General features: G+C 44.3%; 33 non-coding genes across 33 annotated transcripts; 19 read left to right on the top strand and 14 right to left on the bottom strand.

Moving 5' to 3' along the window:
- The first annotated feature begins 407 nt into the window (after window positions 1-407).
- trnal-aag (transfer RNA leucine (anticodon AAG)) lies at window positions 408-489 on the top strand. The gene has a single exon. It is a non-coding gene; the product is annotated as a tRNA-Leu (tRNA).
- Window positions 490-1,342: 853 nt separating this feature from the next.
- On the top strand, window positions 1,343-1,424 carry trnal-aag (transfer RNA leucine (anticodon AAG)). Its single transcript has one exon. It is a non-coding gene; the product is annotated as a tRNA-Leu (tRNA).
- A 339-nt stretch (window positions 1,425-1,763) lies between these two features.
- Window positions 1,764-1,835, bottom strand: trnam-cau (transfer RNA methionine (anticodon CAU)). Its single transcript has one exon. It is a non-coding gene; the product is annotated as a tRNA-Met (tRNA).
- A 434-nt stretch (window positions 1,836-2,269) lies between these two features.
- On the top strand, window positions 2,270-2,351 carry trnal-aag (transfer RNA leucine (anticodon AAG)). The gene has a single exon. It is a non-coding gene; the product is annotated as a tRNA-Leu (tRNA).
- A 339-nt stretch (window positions 2,352-2,690) lies between these two features.
- Window positions 2,691-2,762, bottom strand: trnam-cau (transfer RNA methionine (anticodon CAU)). The gene has a single exon. It is a non-coding gene; the product is annotated as a tRNA-Met (tRNA).
- A 221-nt stretch (window positions 2,763-2,983) lies between these two features.
- On the top strand, window positions 2,984-3,065 carry trnal-uag (transfer RNA leucine (anticodon UAG)). Its single transcript has one exon. It is a non-coding gene; the product is annotated as a tRNA-Leu (tRNA).
- A 715-nt stretch (window positions 3,066-3,780) lies between these two features.
- Window positions 3,781-3,852, bottom strand: trnam-cau (transfer RNA methionine (anticodon CAU)). Its single transcript has one exon. It is a non-coding gene; the product is annotated as a tRNA-Met (tRNA).
- A 437-nt stretch (window positions 3,853-4,289) lies between these two features.
- Window positions 4,290-4,371, top strand: trnal-aag (transfer RNA leucine (anticodon AAG)). The gene has a single exon. It is a non-coding gene; the product is annotated as a tRNA-Leu (tRNA).
- An 853-nt stretch (window positions 4,372-5,224) lies between these two features.
- trnal-aag (transfer RNA leucine (anticodon AAG)) lies at window positions 5,225-5,306 on the top strand. Its single transcript has one exon. It is a non-coding gene; the product is annotated as a tRNA-Leu (tRNA).
- A 339-nt stretch (window positions 5,307-5,645) lies between these two features.
- trnam-cau (transfer RNA methionine (anticodon CAU)) lies at window positions 5,646-5,717 on the bottom strand. Its single transcript has one exon. It is a non-coding gene; the product is annotated as a tRNA-Met (tRNA).
- Window positions 5,718-6,151: 434 nt separating this feature from the next.
- On the top strand, window positions 6,152-6,233 carry trnal-aag (transfer RNA leucine (anticodon AAG)). The gene has a single exon. It is a non-coding gene; the product is annotated as a tRNA-Leu (tRNA).
- Window positions 6,234-6,572: 339 nt separating this feature from the next.
- On the bottom strand, window positions 6,573-6,644 carry trnam-cau (transfer RNA methionine (anticodon CAU)). The gene has a single exon. It is a non-coding gene; the product is annotated as a tRNA-Met (tRNA).
- Window positions 6,645-6,865: 221 nt separating this feature from the next.
- trnal-uag (transfer RNA leucine (anticodon UAG)) lies at window positions 6,866-6,947 on the top strand. Its single transcript has one exon. It is a non-coding gene; the product is annotated as a tRNA-Leu (tRNA).
- Window positions 6,948-7,662: 715 nt separating this feature from the next.
- On the bottom strand, window positions 7,663-7,734 carry trnam-cau (transfer RNA methionine (anticodon CAU)). The gene has a single exon. It is a non-coding gene; the product is annotated as a tRNA-Met (tRNA).
- Window positions 7,735-8,171: 437 nt separating this feature from the next.
- On the top strand, window positions 8,172-8,253 carry trnal-aag (transfer RNA leucine (anticodon AAG)). The gene has a single exon. It is a non-coding gene; the product is annotated as a tRNA-Leu (tRNA).
- A 331-nt stretch (window positions 8,254-8,584) lies between these two features.
- trnam-cau (transfer RNA methionine (anticodon CAU)) lies at window positions 8,585-8,656 on the bottom strand. The gene has a single exon. It is a non-coding gene; the product is annotated as a tRNA-Met (tRNA).
- Window positions 8,657-8,877: 221 nt separating this feature from the next.
- trnal-uag (transfer RNA leucine (anticodon UAG)) lies at window positions 8,878-8,959 on the top strand. Its single transcript has one exon. It is a non-coding gene; the product is annotated as a tRNA-Leu (tRNA).
- Window positions 8,960-9,674: 715 nt separating this feature from the next.
- trnam-cau (transfer RNA methionine (anticodon CAU)) lies at window positions 9,675-9,746 on the bottom strand. Its single transcript has one exon. It is a non-coding gene; the product is annotated as a tRNA-Met (tRNA).
- Window positions 9,747-10,183: 437 nt separating this feature from the next.
- On the top strand, window positions 10,184-10,265 carry trnal-aag (transfer RNA leucine (anticodon AAG)). The gene has a single exon. It is a non-coding gene; the product is annotated as a tRNA-Leu (tRNA).
- Window positions 10,266-11,118: 853 nt separating this feature from the next.
- trnal-aag (transfer RNA leucine (anticodon AAG)) lies at window positions 11,119-11,200 on the top strand. The gene has a single exon. It is a non-coding gene; the product is annotated as a tRNA-Leu (tRNA).
- Window positions 11,201-11,539: 339 nt separating this feature from the next.
- On the bottom strand, window positions 11,540-11,611 carry trnam-cau (transfer RNA methionine (anticodon CAU)). Its single transcript has one exon. It is a non-coding gene; the product is annotated as a tRNA-Met (tRNA).
- A 434-nt stretch (window positions 11,612-12,045) lies between these two features.
- trnal-aag (transfer RNA leucine (anticodon AAG)) lies at window positions 12,046-12,127 on the top strand. The gene has a single exon. It is a non-coding gene; the product is annotated as a tRNA-Leu (tRNA).
- Window positions 12,128-12,466: 339 nt separating this feature from the next.
- trnam-cau (transfer RNA methionine (anticodon CAU)) lies at window positions 12,467-12,538 on the bottom strand. The gene has a single exon. It is a non-coding gene; the product is annotated as a tRNA-Met (tRNA).
- A 221-nt stretch (window positions 12,539-12,759) lies between these two features.
- On the top strand, window positions 12,760-12,841 carry trnal-uag (transfer RNA leucine (anticodon UAG)). Its single transcript has one exon. It is a non-coding gene; the product is annotated as a tRNA-Leu (tRNA).
- Window positions 12,842-13,556: 715 nt separating this feature from the next.
- trnam-cau (transfer RNA methionine (anticodon CAU)) lies at window positions 13,557-13,628 on the bottom strand. Its single transcript has one exon. It is a non-coding gene; the product is annotated as a tRNA-Met (tRNA).
- A 437-nt stretch (window positions 13,629-14,065) lies between these two features.
- trnal-aag (transfer RNA leucine (anticodon AAG)) lies at window positions 14,066-14,147 on the top strand. Its single transcript has one exon. It is a non-coding gene; the product is annotated as a tRNA-Leu (tRNA).
- Window positions 14,148-14,771: 624 nt separating this feature from the next.
- On the top strand, window positions 14,772-14,853 carry trnal-uag (transfer RNA leucine (anticodon UAG)). The gene has a single exon. It is a non-coding gene; the product is annotated as a tRNA-Leu (tRNA).
- A 715-nt stretch (window positions 14,854-15,568) lies between these two features.
- Window positions 15,569-15,640, bottom strand: trnam-cau (transfer RNA methionine (anticodon CAU)). The gene has a single exon. It is a non-coding gene; the product is annotated as a tRNA-Met (tRNA).
- Window positions 15,641-16,077: 437 nt separating this feature from the next.
- On the top strand, window positions 16,078-16,159 carry trnal-aag (transfer RNA leucine (anticodon AAG)). Its single transcript has one exon. It is a non-coding gene; the product is annotated as a tRNA-Leu (tRNA).
- A 347-nt stretch (window positions 16,160-16,506) lies between these two features.
- Window positions 16,507-16,578, bottom strand: trnam-cau (transfer RNA methionine (anticodon CAU)). The gene has a single exon. It is a non-coding gene; the product is annotated as a tRNA-Met (tRNA).
- Window positions 16,579-17,015: 437 nt separating this feature from the next.
- trnal-aag (transfer RNA leucine (anticodon AAG)) lies at window positions 17,016-17,097 on the top strand. The gene has a single exon. It is a non-coding gene; the product is annotated as a tRNA-Leu (tRNA).
- Window positions 17,098-17,428: 331 nt separating this feature from the next.
- On the bottom strand, window positions 17,429-17,500 carry trnam-cau (transfer RNA methionine (anticodon CAU)). The gene has a single exon. It is a non-coding gene; the product is annotated as a tRNA-Met (tRNA).
- A 221-nt stretch (window positions 17,501-17,721) lies between these two features.
- trnal-uag (transfer RNA leucine (anticodon UAG)) lies at window positions 17,722-17,803 on the top strand. The gene has a single exon. It is a non-coding gene; the product is annotated as a tRNA-Leu (tRNA).
- The last annotated feature ends 3 nt before the right edge of the window (window positions 17,804-17,806 follow it).

The raw sequence follows: 17,806 nt of genomic DNA, 5'->3' as shown, positions 1-17,806 counted from the left end.
GTTGTATCTGAAGAAGAATTAGGTCTGACATTTCGCCATGGATCAGAGCAGGCTTCATTACTTTATGCAAAAGGCTAGGCAGGACAGCATGAACCTGGATGTTGGTGTGGAAACCTATTTGTCCGCCAAGTCTGTGCCTCAGACCACACAATGACTTAAATTGCCCAAAAATGTCCTTTCTGTTGATGGCCTCTAAGGTAATCTTGCCGATTGGTTGAAGGCGCTGGATTTAGGCTAACAAGCATAAGGTCTACAACCATTTGCCATTGGACGTTTCTGGTTGGGTTGAAGATAATTTACCTCTGATCCAAGCAGGCTTCATTACCTTATTCGCAAGGTTCGGTTGGACACCACTAACCTGGATGTTCTTGTGGACACCTGATATTTATACTAAAAGCAGTTTTGCAGGTAGTGTGGCCGAGCGGTCAAAGGCGCTGGATTAAGGCTCCAGTCTCTCAGGAGGCGTGGGTTCAAATCCCACCACTGCCAGTTCTTCCTTAGAGTTTTGTTTGTAGCAAAGTATAGGAATTTGTTTTTCTGTTTGTGTTTTGTCCTCTTACCACCATTCCCAAAATTTCAGTAGTTTTGCCTTTCACCCTAAGTGGGACTGACTACTTAATCAGTGACAACACAGAGAAATCAGACTAAGAATGGTGAAAGATGGCCCAATTTTCCAACGTGAAGTAAATAAATTGAAGAAGGGGTCAAATCCCTTGGCCATAGCCAATGAGTAGCCAATTTTTACTTTCACCTGATTAATCTTAAAAAACACTTCTTGGTGGAAGTTCAACAAAATCCTAGACTGAGGATTGTGCTTACAAATAACCAGGTCGAGATAGCAGAGGATGGTCTCGATCCATCGACCTCTGGGTTATGGGCCCAGCACGCTTCCGCTGCGCCACTCTGCTGCTGAAGTGATACCCGTTGTCCTGCACCCAGTTGTATCTGAAGAAGAATTAGGTCTGACATTTCACCATGGATCAGAGCAGGCTTCATTACTTTATGCAAAAGGCTAGGCAGGACAGCATGAACCTGGATGTTGGTGTGGAAACCTATTTGTCCGCCAAGTCTGTGCCTCAGACCACACAATGACTTAAATTGCCCAAAAATGTCCTTTCTGTTGATGGCCTCTAAGGTAGTCTTGCCGATTGGTTGAAGGCGCTGGATTTAGGCTAACAAGCATAAGGTCTACAACCATTTGCCATTGGACGTTTCTGGTTGGGTTGAAGATAATTTACCTCTGATCCAAGCAGGCTTCATTACCTTATTCGCAAGGTTCGGTTGGACACCAACCTGGATGTTCTTGTGGAAACCTGATATTTATACTAAAAGCAGTTTTGCAGGTAGTGTGGCCGAGCGGTCAAAGGCGCTGGATTAAGGCTCCAGTCTCTCAGGAGGCGTGGGTTCAAATCCCACCACTGCCAGTTCTTCCTTAGAGTTTTGTTTGTAGCAAAGTATAGGAATTTGATTTTCTGTTTGTGTTTTGTCCTCTTACCACCATTCCCAAAATTTCAGTAGTTTTGCCTTTCAGCCTAAGTGGGACTGACTACTTAATTAGTGACAACACAGAGAAATCAGACGAAGAATGGTGAAAGATGGCCCAATTTTCCAACGTGAAGTAAATTAATTGGTCAAATCCCTTGGCCAGAGCCAATGAGTATTTCATTTTTAACTTCACATGATTAACCTTCAAAGCAACTACTTGGTAGAAGTTCAACAACATCCTAGACTGAGGATTGTGCTAACAAACAACCAGGTCGAGATAGCAGAGGATGGTTTCGATCCATCGACCTCTGGGTTATGGGCCCAGCACGCTTCCGCTGCGCCACTCTGCTGCTGAAGTGATACCCGTTGTCCTGCACCCAGTTGTATCTGAAGAAGAATTAGGTCTGACATTTCACCATGGATCAGAGCAGGCTTCATTACTTTATGCAAAAGGCTAGGCAGGACAGCATGAACCTGGATGTTGGTGTGGAAACCTATTTGTCCGCCAAGTCTGTGCCTCAGACCACACAATGACTTAAATTGCCCAAAAATGTCCTTTCTGTTGATGGCCTCTAAGGTAGTCTTGCCGATTGGTTGAAGGCGCTGGATTTAGGCTAACAAGCATAAGGTCTACAACCATTTGCCATTGGACGTTTCTGGTTGGGTTGAAGATAATTTACCTCTGATCCAAGCAGGCTTCATTACCTTATTCGCAAGGTTCGGTTGGACACCAACCTGGATGTTCTTGTGGAAACCTGATATTTATACTAAAAGCAGTTTTGCAGGTAGTGTGGCCGAGCGGTCAAAGGCGCTGGATTAAGGCTCCAGTCTCTCAGGAGGCGTGGGTTCAAATCCCACCACTGCCAGTTCTTCCTTAGAGTTTTGTTTGTAGCAAAGTATAGGAATTTGATTTTCTGTTTGTGTTTTGTCCTCTTACCACCATTCCCAAAATTTCAGTAGTTTTGCCTTTCAGCCTAAGTGGGACTGACTACTTAATTAGTGACAACACAGAGAAATCAGACGAAGAATGGTGAAAGATGGCCCAATTTTCCAACGTGAAGTAAATTAATTGGTCAAATCCCTTGGCCAGAGCCAATGAGTATTTCATTTTTAACTTCACATGATTAACCTTCAAAGCAACTACTTGGTAGAAGTTCAACAACATCCTAGACTGAGGATTGTGCTAACAAACAACCAGGTCGAGATAGCAGAGGATGGTTTCGATCCATCGACCTCTGGGTTATGGGCCCAGCACGCTTCCGCTGCGCCACTCTGCTGCTGAAGTGATACCCGTTGTCCTGCACCCAGTTGTATTTGAAGAAGAAGTAGGTCTGACATTTCCTCATGGATCAGAGCAGGCTTCAGTACGTTATGCACAAGGCAGGACAGCATGAACCTGGATGTTGGTGTGGAAACCTATTTGTCTGCCAAGTCTGCGCCTCAGACCGCGACTTGACTTAAATTGCCCAAAAATGTCCTTTCTGTTCATAGCTCCTAAGGTAGTGTGGCCGAGTGGTCGAAGGCGCTGGATTTAGGCTCCAGTCTCTTAGGAGGCGTGGGTTCAAATCCCACCACTGCCAGATCTGCAACAATGGAATTAGTTTCCCACCATTTATGTGGATGACTTGAATCAATATGCTTATTTTACTATGCTAACAAGCATGAGGTCCACAACTGTTTGCCATTGGACGTTTCTGGTTTGCTTGAAGATAATTTACCTCTGATCTAAGCAGGCTTCATTACCTTATGCGCAAGGTTCGGTTGGACACCACTATCCTGGATTTTCCAGTAAAAACCTAATATTTCTACTCCTCCAAAATGTCTTAACACTGCCAACAAACTCATATTCCTGAACAGAGATTTGAAGGTAGTGTTGCCGAGCAGTCAAAGGTGCTGGGTTAAGGATCCAGTCTGTCAACGGGCGTGAGTTCAAATCACGCCACTGCCAGTTCTCCCTTAGAGTTATGTGTGTAGCAAAGTATAGAATTTAGATTTTCTGTTTGTGTTTTGTCCTCGTATCACCATTCCCAAAATTTCAGTATTTTTGCCTTTCACACTAAGTGGGACTGACTACTTAATCAGTGACAACACAGAGAAATCAGACTAAAAATGGTGAAAGATGGCCCAATTTTCCAACGTGAAGTAAATAAATTGAAGAAGGGGTCAAATCCCTTGGCCATAGCCAATGAGTAGCCAATTTTTACTTTCACCTGATTAATCTTAAAAAACACTTCTTGGTGGAAGTTCAACAAAATCCTAGACTGAGGATTGTGCTTACAAAAAACCAGGTCGAGATAGCAGAGGATGGTTTCGATCCATCGACCTCTGGGTTATGGGCCCAGCACGCTTCCGCTGCGCCACTCTGCTGCTGAAGTGATACCCGTTGTCCTGCACCCAGTTGTATCTGAAGAAGAATTAGGTCTGACATTTCACCATGGATCAGAGCAGGCTTCATTACTTTATGCAAAAGGCTAGGCAGGACAGCATGAACCTGGATGTTGGTGTGGAAACCTATTTGTCCGCCAAGTCTGTGCCTCAGACCACAAAATGATTTAAATTGCCCAAAAATGTCCTTTCTGTTCATGGCTTCTAAGGTAGTCTGGCCAATTGGTTGAAGGCGCTGGATTTAGGCTAACAAGCATGAGGTCTACAACCATTTGCCATTGGACTTTTCTGGTTGGGTTGAAGATAATTTACCTATGATCCAAGCAGGCTTCATTACCTTATTCGCAAGGTTCGGTTGGACACCACTAACCTGGATGTTCTTGTGGACACCTGATATTTATACTAAAAGCAGTTTTGCAGGTAGTGTGGCCGAGCGGTCAAAGGCGCTGGATTAAGGCTCCAGTCTCTCAGGAGGCGTGGGTTCAAATCCCACCACTGCCAGTTCTTCCTTAGAGTTTTGTTTGTAGCAAAGTATAGGAATTTGTTTTTCTGTTTGTGTTTTGTCCTCTTACCACCATTCCCAAAATTTCAGTAGTTTTGCCTTTCACCCTAAGTGGGACTGACTACTTAATCAGTGACAACACAGAGAAATCAGACTAAGAATGGTGAAAGATGGCCCAATTTTCCAACGTGAAGTAAATAAATTGAAGAAGGGGTCAAATCCCTTGGCCATAGCCAATGAGTAGCCAATTTTTACTTTCACCTGATTAATCTTAAAAAACACTTCTTGGTGGAAGTTCAACAAAATCCTAGACTGAGGATTGTGCTTACAAATAACCAGGTCGAGATAGCAGAGGATGGTCTCGATCCATCGACCTCTGGGTTATGGGCCCAGCACGCTTCCGCTGCGCCACTCTGCTGCTGAAGTGATACCCGTTGTCCTGCACCCAGTTGTATCTGAAGAAGAATTAGGTCTGACATTTCACCATGGATCAGAGCAGGCTTCATTACTTTATGCAAAAGGCTAGGCAGGACAGCATGAACCTGGATGTTGGTGTGGAAACCTATTTGTCCGCCAAGTCTGTGCCTCAGACCACACAATGACTTAAATTGCCCAAAAATGTCCTTTCTGTTGATGGCCTCTAAGGTAGTCTTGCCGATTGGTTGAAGGCGCTGGATTTAGGCTAACAAGCATAAGGTCTACAACCATTTGCCATTGGACGTTTCTGGTTGGGTTGAAGATAATTTACCTCTGATCCAAGCAGGCTTCATTACCTTATTCGCAAGGTTCGGTTGGACACCAACCTGGATGTTCTTGTGGAAACCTGATATTTATACTAAAAGCAGTTTTGCAGGTAGTGTGGCCGAGCGGTCAAAGGCGCTGGATTAAGGCTCCAGTCTCTCAGGAGGCGTGGGTTCAAATCCCACCACTGCCAGTTCTTCCTTAGAGTTTTGTTTGTAGCAAAGTATAGGAATTTGATTTTCTGTTTGTGTTTTGTCCTCTTACCACCATTCCCAAAATTTCAGTAGTTTTGCCTTTCAGCCTAAGTGGGACTGACTACTTAATTAGTGACAACACAGAGAAATCAGACGAAGAATGGTGAAAGATGGCCCAATTTTCCAACGTGAAGTAAATTAATTGGTCAAATCCCTTGGCCAGAGCCAATGAGTATTTCATTTTTAACTTCACATGATTAACCTTCAAAGCAACTACTTGGTAGAAGTTCAACAACATCCTAGACTGAGGATTGTGCTAACAAACAACCAGGTCGAGATAGCAGAGGATGGTTTCGATCCATCGACCTCTGGGTTATGGGCCCAGCACGCTTCCGCTGCGCCACTCTGCTGCTGAAGTGATACCCGTTGTCCTGCACCCAGTTGTATCTGAAGAAGAATTAGGTCTGACATTTCACCATGGATCAGAGCAGGCTTCATTACTTTATGCAAAAGGCTAGGCAGGACAGCATGAACCTGGATGTTGGTGTGGAAACCTATTTGTCCGCCAAGTCTGTGCCTCAGACCACACAATGACTTAAATTGCCCAAAAATGTCCTTTCTGTTGATGGCCTCTAAGGTAGTCTTGCCGATTGGTTGAAGGCGCTGGATTTAGGCTAACAAGCATAAGGTCTACAACCATTTGCCATTGGACGTTTCTGGTTGGGTTGAAGATAATTTACCTCTGATCCAAGCAGGCTTCATTACCTTATTCGCAAGGTTCGGTTGGACACCAACCTGGATGTTCTTGTGGAAACCTGATATTTATACTAAAAGCAGTTTTGCAGGTAGTGTGGCCGAGCGGTCAAAGGCGCTGGATTAAGGCTCCAGTCTCTCAGGAGGCGTGGGTTCAAATCCCACCACTGCCAGTTCTTCCTTAGAGTTTTGTTTGTAGCAAAGTATAGGAATTTGATTTTCTGTTTGTGTTTTGTCCTCTTACCACCATTCCCAAAATTTCAGTAGTTTTGCCTTTCAGCCTAAGTGGGACTGACTACTTAATTAGTGACAACACAGAGAAATCAGACGAAGAATGGTGAAAGATGGCCCAATTTTCCAACGTGAAGTAAATTAATTGGTCAAATCCCTTGGCCAGAGCCAATGAGTATTTCATTTTTAACTTCACATGATTAACCTTCAAAGCAACTACTTGGTAGAAGTTCAACAACATCCTAGACTGAGGATTGTGCTAACAAACAACCAGGTCGAGATAGCAGAGGATGGTTTCGATCCATCGACCTCTGGGTTATGGGCCCAGCACGCTTCCGCTGCGCCACTCTGCTGCTGAAGTGATACCCGTTGTCCTGCACCCAGTTGTATTTGAAGAAGAAGTAGGTCTGACATTTCCTCATGGATCAGAGCAGGCTTCAGTACGTTATGCACAAGGCAGGACAGCATGAACCTGGATGTTGGTGTGGAAACCTATTTGTCTGCCAAGTCTGCGCCTCAGACCGCGACTTGACTTAAATTGCCCAAAAATGTCCTTTCTGTTCATAGCTCCTAAGGTAGTGTGGCCGAGTGGTCGAAGGCGCTGGATTTAGGCTCCAGTCTCTTAGGAGGCGTGCGTTCAAATCCCACCACTGCCAGATCTGCAACAATGGAATTAGTTTCCCACCATTTATGTGGATGACTTGAATCAATATGCTTATTTTACTATGCTAACAAGCATGAGGTCCACAACTGTTTGCCATTGGACGTTTCTGGTTTGCTTGAAGATAATTTACCTCTGATCTAAGCAGGCTTCATTACCTTATGCGCAAGGTTCGGTTGGACACCACTATCCTGGATTTTCCAGTAAAAACCTAATATTTCTACTCCTCCAAAATGTCTTAACACTGCCAACAAACTCATATTCCTGAACAGAGATTTGAAGGTAGTGTTGCCGAGCAGTCAAAGGTGCTGGGTTAAGGATCCAGTCTGTCAACGGGCGTGAGTTCAAATCACGCCACTGCCAGTTCTCCCTTAGAGTTATGTGTGTAGCAAAGTATAGAATTTAGATTTTCTGTTTGTGTTTTGTCCTCGTATCACCATTCCCAAAATTTCAGTATTTTTGCCTTTCACACTAAGTGGGACTGACTACTTAATCAGTGACAACACAGAGAAATCAGACTAAAAATGGTGAAAGATGGCCCAATTTTCCAACGTGAAGTAAATAAATTGAAGAAGGGGTCAAATCCCTTGGCCATAGCCAATGAGTAGCCAATTTTTACTTTCACCTGATTAATCTTAAAAAACACTTCTTGGTGGAAGTTCAACAAAATCCTAGACTGAGGATTGTGCTTACAAAAAACCAGGTCGAGATAGCAGAGGATGGTTTCGATCCATCGACCTCTGGGTTATGGGCCCAGCACGCTTCCGCTGCGCCACTCTGCTGCTGAAGTGATACCCGTTGTCCTGCACCCAGTTGTATCTGAAGAAGAATTAGGTCTGACATTTCACCATGGATCAGAGCAGGCTTCATTACTTTATGCAAAAGGCTAGGCAGGACAGCATGAACCTGGATGTTGGTGTGGAAACCTATTTGTCCGCCAAGTCTGTGCCTCAGACCACAAAATGATTTAAATTGCCCAAAAATGTCCTTTCTGTTCATGGCTTCTAAGGTAGTCTGGCCAATTGGTTGAAGGCGCTGGATTTAGGCTAACAAGCATGAGGTCTACAACCATTTGCCATTGGACTTTTCTGGTTGGGTTGAAGATAATTTACCTATGATCCAAGCAGGCTTCATTACCTTATTCGCAAGGTTCGGTTGGACACCACTAACCTGGATGTTCTTGTGGAAACCTGATATTTATACTAAAAACAGTTTTGCAGGTAGTGTGGCCGAGCGGTCAAAGGCGCTGGATTAAGGCTCCAGTCTCTCAGGAGGCGTGGGTTCAAATCCCACCACTGCCAGTTCTTCCTTAGAGTTTTGTTTGTAGCAAAGTATAGGAATTTGATTTTCTGTTTGTGTTTTGTCCTGTTACCACCATTCCCAAAATTTCAGTATTTTTGCCTTTCACACTAAGTGGGACTGACTACTTAATCAGTGACAACACAGAGAAATCAGACTAATAATGGTGAAAGATGGCCCAATTTTCCAAAGTGAAGTAAATGAATTGGTCAAATCCCTTGGCCAGAGAATTACATTTTTAACTTGACATGATTAACCTTCAAAGCAACTACTTGGTAGAAGTTCAACAACATCCTAGACTGAGGATTGTGCTAACAAACAACCAGGTCGAGATAGCAGAGGATGGTTTCGATCCATCGACCTCTGGGTTATGGGCCCAGCACGCTTCCGCTGCGCCACTCTGCTGCTGAATTTATACCCGTTGTCCTGCACCCAGTTGTATCTGAAGAAGAAGTAGGTCTGACATTTCCTCATGGATCAGAGCAGGCTTCAGTACGTTATGCACAAGGCAGGACAGCATGAACCTGGATGTTGGTGTGGAAACCTATTTGTCTGCCAAGTCTGCGCCTCAGACCGCGACTTGACTTAAATTGCCCAAAAATGTCCTTTCTGTTCATAGCTCCTAAGGTAGTGTGGCCGAGTGGTCGAAGGCGCTGGATTTAGGCTCCAGTCTCTTAGGAGGCGTGGGTTCAAATCCCACCACTGCCAGATCTGCAACAATGGAAGTAGTTTCCCACCATTTATGTGGATGACTTGAATCAATATGCTTATTTTACTATGCTAACAAGCATGAGGTCCACAACTGTTTGCCATTGGACGTTTCTGGTTGGCTTGAAGATAATTTACCTCTGATCTAAGCAGGCTTCATTACCTTATGCGCAAGGTTCGGTTGGACACCACTATCCTGGATTTTCCAGTAAAAACCTAATATTTCTACTCCTCCAAAATGTCTTAACACTGCCAACAAACTCATATTCCTGAACAGAGATTTGAAGGTAGTGTTGCCGAGCAGTCAAAGGTGCTGGGTTAAGGATCCAGTCTGTCAACGGGCGTGAGTTCAAATCACGCCACTGCCAGTTCTCCCTTAGAGTTATGTGTGTAGCAAAGTATAGAATTTAGATTTTCTGTTTGTGTTTTGTCCTCGTATCACCATTCCCAAAATTTCAGTATTTTTGCCTTTCACACTAAGTGGGACTGACTACTTAATCAGTGACAACACAGAGAAATCAGACTAAAAATGGTGAAAGATGGCCCAATTTTCCAACGTGAAGTAAATAAATTGAAGAAGGGGTCAAATCCCTTGGCCATAGCCAATGAGTAGCCAATTTTTACTTTCACCTGATTAACCTTCAAAAACTCTTCTTGGTGGAAGTTCAACAAAATCCTAGACTGAGGATTGTGCTTACAAATAACCAGGTCGAGATAGCAGAGGATGGTTTCGATCCATCGACCTCTGGGTTATGGGCCCAGCACGCTTCCGCTGCGCCACTCTGCTGCTGAAGTGATATCCGTTGTCCTGCACCCAGTTGTATCTGAAGAAGAATTAGGTCTGACATTTCGCCATGGATCAGAGCAGGCTTCATTACTTTATGCAAAAGGCTAGGCAGGACAGCATGAACCTGGATGTTGGTGTGGAAACCTATTTGTCCGCCAAGTCTGTGCCTCAGACCACACAATGACTTAAATTGCCCAAAAATGTCCTTTCTGTTGATGGCCTCTAAGGTAATCTTGCCGATTGGTTGAAGGCGCTGGATTTAGGCTAACAAGCATAAGGTCTACAACCATTTGCCATTGGACGTTTCTGGTTGGGTTGAAGATAATTTACCTCTGATCCAAGCAGGCTTCATTACCTTATTCGCAAGGTTCGGTTGGACACCACTAACCTGGATGTTCTTGTGGACACCTGATATTTATACTAAAAGCAGTTTTGCAGGTAGTGTGGCCGAGCGGTCAAAGGCGCTGGATTAAGGCTCCAGTCTCTCAGGAGGCGTGGGTTCAAATCCCACCACTGCCAGTTCTTCCTTAGAGTTTTGTTTGTAGCAAAGTATAGGAATTTGTTTTTCTGTTTGTGTTTTGTCCTCTTACCACCATTCCCAAAATTTCAGTAGTTTTGCCTTTCACCCTAAGTGGGACTGACTACTTAATCAGTGACAACACAGAGAAATCAGACTAAGAATGGTGAAAGATGGCCCAATTTTCCAACGTGAAGTAAATAAATTGAAGAAGGGGTCAAATCCCTTGGCCATAGCCAATGAGTAGCCAATTTTTACTTTCACCTGATTAATCTTAAAAAACACTTCTTGGTGGAAGTTCAACAAAATCCTAGACTGAGGATTGTGCTTACAAATAACCAGGTCGAGATAGCAGAGGATGGTCTCGATCCATCGACCTCTGGGTTATGGGCCCAGCACGCTTCCGCTGCGCCACTCTGCTGCTGAAGTGATACCCGTTGTCCTGCACCCAGTTGTATCTGAAGAAGAATTAGGTCTGACATTTCACCATGGATCAGAGCAGGCTTCATTACTTTATGCAAAAGGCTAGGCAGGACAGCATGAACCTGGATGTTGGTGTGGAAACCTATTTGTCCGCCAAGTCTGTGCCTCAGACCACACAATGACTTAAATTGCCCAAAAATGTCCTTTCTGTTGATGGCCTCTAAGGTAGTCTTGCCGATTGGTTGAAGGCGCTGGATTTAGGCTAACAAGCATAAGGTCTACAACCATTTGCCATTGGACGTTTCTGGTTGGGTTGAAGATAATTTACCTCTGATCCAAGCAGGCTTCATTACCTTATTCGCAAGGTTCGGTTGGACACCAACCTGGATGTTCTTGTGGAAACCTGATATTTATACTAAAAGCAGTTTTGCAGGTAGTGTGGCCGAGCGGTCAAAGGCGCTGGATTAAGGCTCCAGTCTCTCAGGAGGCGTGGGTTCAAATCCCACCACTGCCAGTTCTTCCTTAGAGTTTTGTTTGTAGCAAAGTATAGGAATTTGATTTTCTGTTTGTGTTTTGTCCTCTTACCACCATTCCCAAAATTTCAGTAGTTTTGCCTTTCAGCCTAAGTGGGACTGACTACTTAATTAGTGACAACACAGAGAAATCAGACGAAGAATGGTGAAAGATGGCCCAATTTTCCAACGTGAAGTAAATTAATTGGTCAAATCCCTTGGCCAGAGCCAATGAGTATTTCATTTTTAACTTCACATGATTAACCTTCAAAGCAACTACTTGGTAGAAGTTCAACAACATCCTAGACTGAGGATTGTGCTAACAAACAACCAGGTCGAGATAGCAGAGGATGGTTTCGATCCATCGACCTCTGGGTTATGGGCCCAGCACGCTTCCGCTGCGCCACTCTGCTGCTGAAGTGATACCCGTTGTCCTGCACCCAGTTGTATCTGAAGAAGAATTAGGTCTGACATTTCACCATGGATCAGAGCAGGCTTCATTACTTTATGCAAAAGGCTAGGCAGGACAGCATGAACCTGGATGTTGGTGTGGAAACCTATTTGTCCGCCAAGTCTGTGCCTCAGACCACACAATGACTTAAATTGCCCAAAAATGTCCTTTCTGTTGATGGCCTCTAAGGTAGTCTTGCCGATTGGTTGAAGGCGCTGGATTTAGGCTAACAAGCATAAGGTCTACAACCATTTGCCATTGGACGTTTCTGGTTGGGTTGAAGATAATTTACCTCTGATCCAAGCAGGCTTCATTACCTTATTCGCAAGGTTCGGTTGGACACCAACCTGGATGTTCTTGTGGAAACCTGATATTTATACTAAAAGCAGTCTTGCAGGTAGTGTGGCCGAGCGGTCAAAGGCGCTGGATTAAGGCTCCAGTCTCTCAGGAGGCGTGGGTTCAAATCCCACCACTGCCAGTTCTTCCTTAGAGTTTTGTTTGTAGCAAAGTATAGGAATTTGATTTTCTGTTTGTGTTTTGTCCTCTTACCACCATTCCCAAAATTTCAGTAGTTTTGCCTTTCAGCCTAAGTGGGACTGACTACTTAATTAGTGACAACACAGAGAAATCAGACGAAGAATGGTGAAAGATGGCCCAATTTTCCAACGTGAAGTAAATTAATTGGTCAAATCCCTTGGCCAGAGCCAATGAGTATTTCATTTTTAACTTCACATGATTAACCTTCAAAGCAACTACTTGGTAGAAGTTCAACAACATCCTAGACTGAGGATTGTGCTAACAAACAACCAGGTCGAGATAGCAGAGGATGGTTTCGATCCATCGACCTCTGGGTTATGGGCCCAGCACGCTTCCGCTGCGCCACTCTGCTGCTGAAGTGATACCCGTTGTCCTGCACCCAGTTGTATTTGAAGAAGAAGTAGGTCTGACATTTCCTCATGGATCAGAGCAGGCTTCAGTACGTTATGCACAAGGCAGGACAGCATGAACCTGGATGTTGGTGTGGAAACCTATTTGTCTGCCAAGTCTGCGCCTCAGACCGCGACTTGACTTAAATTGCCCAAAAATGTCCTTTCTGTTCATAGCTCCTAAGGTAGTGTGGCCGAGTGGTCGAAGGCGCTGGATTTAGGCTCCAGTCTCTTAGGAGGCGTGGGTTCAAATCCCACCACTGCCAGATCTGCAACAATGGAATTAGTTTCCCACCATTTATGTGGATGACTTGAATCAATATGCTTATTTTACTATGCTAACAAGCATGAGGTCCACAACTGTTTGCCATTGGACGTTTCTGGTTTGCTTGAAGATAATTTACCTCTGATCTAAGCAGGCTTCATTACCTTATGCGCAAGGTTCGGTTGGACACCACTATCCTGGATTTTCCAGTAAAAACCTAATATTTCTACTCCTCCAAAATGTCTTAACACTGCCAACAAACTCATATTCCTGAACAGAGATTTGAAGGTAGTGTTGCCGAGCAGTCAAAGGTGCTGGGTTAAGGATCCAGTCTGTCAACGGGCGTGAGTTCAAATCACACCACTGCCAGTTCTCCCTTAGAGTTATGTGTGTAGCAAAGTATAGAATTTAGATTTTCTGTTTGTGTTTTGTCCTCGTATCACCATTCCCAAAATTTCAGTATTTTTGCCTTTCACACTAAGTGGGACTGACTACTTAATCAGTGACAACACAGAGAAATCAGACTAAAAATGGTGAAAGATGGCCCAATTTTCCAACGTGAAGTAAATAAATTGAAGAAGGGGTCAAATCCCTTGGCCATAGCCAATGAGTAGCCAATTTTTACTTTCACCTGATTAACCTTCAAAAACTCTTCTTGGTGGAAGTTCAACAAAATCCTAGACTGAGGATTGTGCTTACAAATAACCAGGTCGAGATAGCAGAGGATGGTTTCGATCCATCGACCTCTGGGTTATGGGCCCAGCACGCTTCCGCTGCGCCACTCTGCTGCTGAAGTGATACCCGTTGTCCTGCACCCAGTTGTATCTGAAGAAGAATTAGGTCTGACATTTCGCCATGGATCAGAGCAGGCTTCTTTACTTTATGCAAAAGGCTAGGCAGGACAGCATGAACCTGGATGTTGGTGTGGAAACCTATTTGTCCGCCAAGTCTGTGCCTCAGACCACACAATGACTTAAATTGCCCAAAAATGTCCTTTCTGTTGATGGCTTCTAAGGTAGTCTGGCCAATTGGTTGAAGGCGCTGGATTTAGGCTAACAAGTATGAGGTCTACAACCATTTGCCATTGGACGTTTCTGGTTGGGTTGAAGATAATTTACCTATGATCCAAGCAGGCTTCATTACCTTATTCGCAAGGTTCGGTTGGACACCACTAACCTCGATGTTCTTGTGGAAACCTGATATTTATACTAAAAACAGTTTTGCAGGTAGTGTGGCCGAGCGGTCAAAGGCGCTGGATTAAGGCTCCAGTCTCTCAGGAGGCGTGGGTTCAAATCCCACCACTGCCAGTTCTTCCTTAGAGTTTTGTTTGTAGCAAAGTATAGGAATTTGATTTTCTGTTTGTGTTTTGTCCTGTTACCACCATTCCTAAAATTTCAGTATTTTTGCCTTTCACACTAAGTGGGACTGACTACTTAATCAGTGACAACACAGAGAAATCAGACTAATAATGGTGAAAGATGGCCCAATTTTCCAAAGTGAAGTAAATTAATTGGTCAAATCCCTTGGCCAGAGCATTACATTTTTAACTTCACATGATTAACCTTCAAAGCAACTACTTGGTAGAAGTTCAACAACATCCTAGACTGAGGATTGTGCTAACAAACAACCAGGTCGAGATAGCAGAGGATGGTTTCGATCCATCTACCTCTGGGTTATGGGCCCAGCACGCTTCCGCTGCGCCACTCTGCTGCTGAAGTGATACCCGTTGTCCTGCACCCAGTTGTATCTGAAGAAGAAGTAGGTCTGACATTTCCTCATGGATCAGAGCAGGCTTCAGTACGTTGTGCACAAGGCAGGACAGCATGAACCTGGATGTTGGTGTGGAAACCTATTTGTCTGCCAAGTCTGCGCCTCAGACCGCGACTTGACTTAAATTGCCCAAAAATGTCCTTTCTGTTCATAGCTCCTAAGGTAGTGTGGCCGAGTGGTCGAAGGCGCTGGATTTAGGCTCCAGTCTCTTAGGAGGCGTGGGTTCAAATCCCACCACTGCCAGATCTGCAACAATGGAAGTAGTTTCCCACCATTTATGTGGATGACTTGAATCAATATGCTTATTTTACTATGCTAACAAGCATGAGGTCCACAACTGTTTGCCATTGGACGTTTCTGGTTGGCTTGAAGATAATTTACCTCTGATCTAAGCAGGCTTCATTACCTTATGCGCAAGGTTCGGTTGGACACCACTATCCTGGATTTTCCAGTAAAAACCTAATATTTCTACTCCTCCAAAATGTCTTAACACTGCCAACAAACTCATATTCCTGAACAGAAATTTGAAGGTAGTGTTGCCGAGCAGTCAAAGGTGCTGGGTTAAGGATCCAGTCTGTCAACGGGCGTGAGTTCAAATCACGCCACTGCCAGTTCTACCTTAGAGTTATGTGTGTAGCAAAGTATAGAATTTAGATTTTCTGTTTGTGTTTTGTCCTCGTATCACCATTCCCAAAATTTCAGTATTTTTGCCTTTCACACTAAGTGGGACTGACTACTTAATCAGTGACAACACAGAGAAATCAGACTAAAAATGGTGAAAGATGGCCCAATTTTCCAACGTGAAGTAAATAAATTGAAGAAGGGGTCAAATCCCTTGGCCATAGCCAATGAGTAGCCAATTTTTACTTTCACCTGATTAACCTTCAAAAACTCTTCTTGGTGGAAGTTCAACAAAATCCTAGACTGAGGATTGTGCTTACAAATAACCAGGTCGAGATAGCAGAGGATGGTTTCGATCCATCGACCTCTGGGTTATGGGCCCAGCACGCTTCCGCTGCGCCACTCTGCTGCTGAAGTGTTATCCGTTGTCCTGCACCCAGTTGTATCTGAAGAAGAATTAGGTCTGACATTTCGCCATGGATCAGAGCAGGCTTCATTACTTTATGCAAAAGGCTAGGCAGGACAGCATGAACCTGGATGTTGGTGTGGAAACCTATTTGTCCGCCAAGTCTGTGCCTCAGACCACACAATGACTTAAATTGCCCAAAAATGTCCTTTCTGTTGATGGCCTCTAAGGTAGTCTTGCCGATTGGTTGAAGGCGCTGGATTTAGGCTAACAAGCATAAGGTCTACAACCATTTGCCATTGGACGTTTCTGGTTGGGTTGAAGATAATTTACCTCTGATCCAAGCAGGCTTCATTACCTTATTCGCAAGGTTCGGTTGGACACCACTAACCTGGATGTTCTTGTGGAAACCTGATATTTATACTAAAAGCAGTTTTGCAGGTAGTGTGGCCGAGCGGTCAAAGGCGCTGGATTAAGGCTCCAGTCTCTCAGGAGGCGTGGGTTCAAATCCCACCACTGCCAGTTCTTCCTTAGAGTTTTGTTTGTAGCAAAGTATAGGAATTTGTTTTTCTGTTTGTGTTTTGTCCTCTTACCACCATTCCCAAAATTTCAGTAGTTTTGCCTTTCACCCTAAGTGGGACTGACTACTTAATCAGTGACAACACAGAGAAATCAGACTAAGAATGGTGAAAGATGGCCCAATTTTCCAACGTGAAGTAAATAAATTGAAGAAGGGGTCAAATCCCTTGGAAATAGCCAATGAGTAGCCAATTTTTACTTTCACCTGATTAATCTTAAAAAACACTTCTTGGTGGAAGTTCAACAAAATCATAGACTGAGGATTGTGCTTACAAATAACCAGGTCGAGATAGCAGAGGATGGTTTCGATCCATCGACCTCTGGGTTATGGGCCCAGCACGCTTCCGCTGCGCCACTCTGCTGCTGAAGTGATACCCGTTGTCCTGCACCCAGTTGTATCTGAAGAAGAATTAGGTCTGACATTTCACCATGGATCAGAGCAGGCTTCATTACTTTATGCAAAAGGCTAGGCAGGACAGCATGAACCTGGATGTTGGTGTGGAAACCTATTTGTCCGCCAAGTCTGTGCCTCAGACCACAAAATGACTTAAATTGCCCAAAAATGTCCTTTCTGTTCATGGCTTCTAAGGTAGTCTGGCCAATTGGTTGAAGGCGCTGGATTTAGGCTAACAAGCATGAGGTCTACAACCATTTGCCATTGGACTTTTCTGGTTGGGTTGAAGATAATTTACCTATGATCCAAGCAGGCTTCATTACCTTATTCGCAAGGTTCGGTTGGACACCACTAACCTCGATGTTCTTGTGGAAACCTGATATTTATACTAAAAAGAGTTTTGCAGGTAGTGTGGCCGAGCGGTCAAAGGCGCTGGATTAAGGCTCCAGTCTCTCAGGAGGCGTGGGTTCAAATCCCACCACTGCCAGTTCTTCCTTAGAGTTTTGTTTGTAGCAAAGTATAGGAATTTGATTTTCTGTTTGTGTTTTGTCCTGTTACCACCATTCCCAAAATTTCAGTATTTTTGCCTTTCACACTAAGTGGGACTGACTACTTAATCAGTGACAACACAGAGAAATCAGACTAATAATGGTGAAAGATGGCCCAATTTTCCAAAGTGAAGTAAATGAATTGGTCAAATCCCTTGGCCAGAGCATTACATTTTTAACTTCACATGATTAACCTTCAAAGCAACTACTTGGTAGAAGTTCAACAACATCCTAGACTGAGGATTGTGCTAAAAAACAACCAGGTCGAGATAGCAGAGGATGGTTTCGATCCATCGACCTCTGGGTTATGGGCCCAGCACGCTTCCGCTGCGCCACTCTGCTGCTGAAGTGATACCCGTTGTCCTGCACCCAGTTGTATCTGAAGAAGAAGTAGGTCTGACATTTCCTCATGGATCAGAGCAGGCTTCAGTACGTTATGCACAAGGCAGGACAGCATGAACCTGGATGTTGGTGTGGAAACCTATTTGTCTGCCAAGTCTGCGCCTCAGACCGCGACTTGACTTAAATTGCCCAAAAATGTCCTTTCTGTTCATAGCTCCTAAGGTAGTGTGGCCGAGTGGTCGAAGGCGCTGGATTTAGGCTCCAGTCTCTTAGGAGGCGTGGGTTCAAATTCCACCACTGCCAGAT

This window comes from Vanacampus margaritifer, chromosome 1 (genome assembly GCF_051991255.1).
Source record: "Vanacampus margaritifer isolate UIUO_Vmar chromosome 1, RoL_Vmar_1.0, whole genome shotgun sequence".
Classification (NCBI taxonomy): Eukaryota; Metazoa; Chordata; class Actinopteri; order Syngnathiformes; family Syngnathidae; genus Vanacampus; species Vanacampus margaritifer.
The sequence above is the reverse complement of the archived record's forward strand: the minus strand, read 5'-3'. Positions and strand labels throughout refer to the sequence as shown.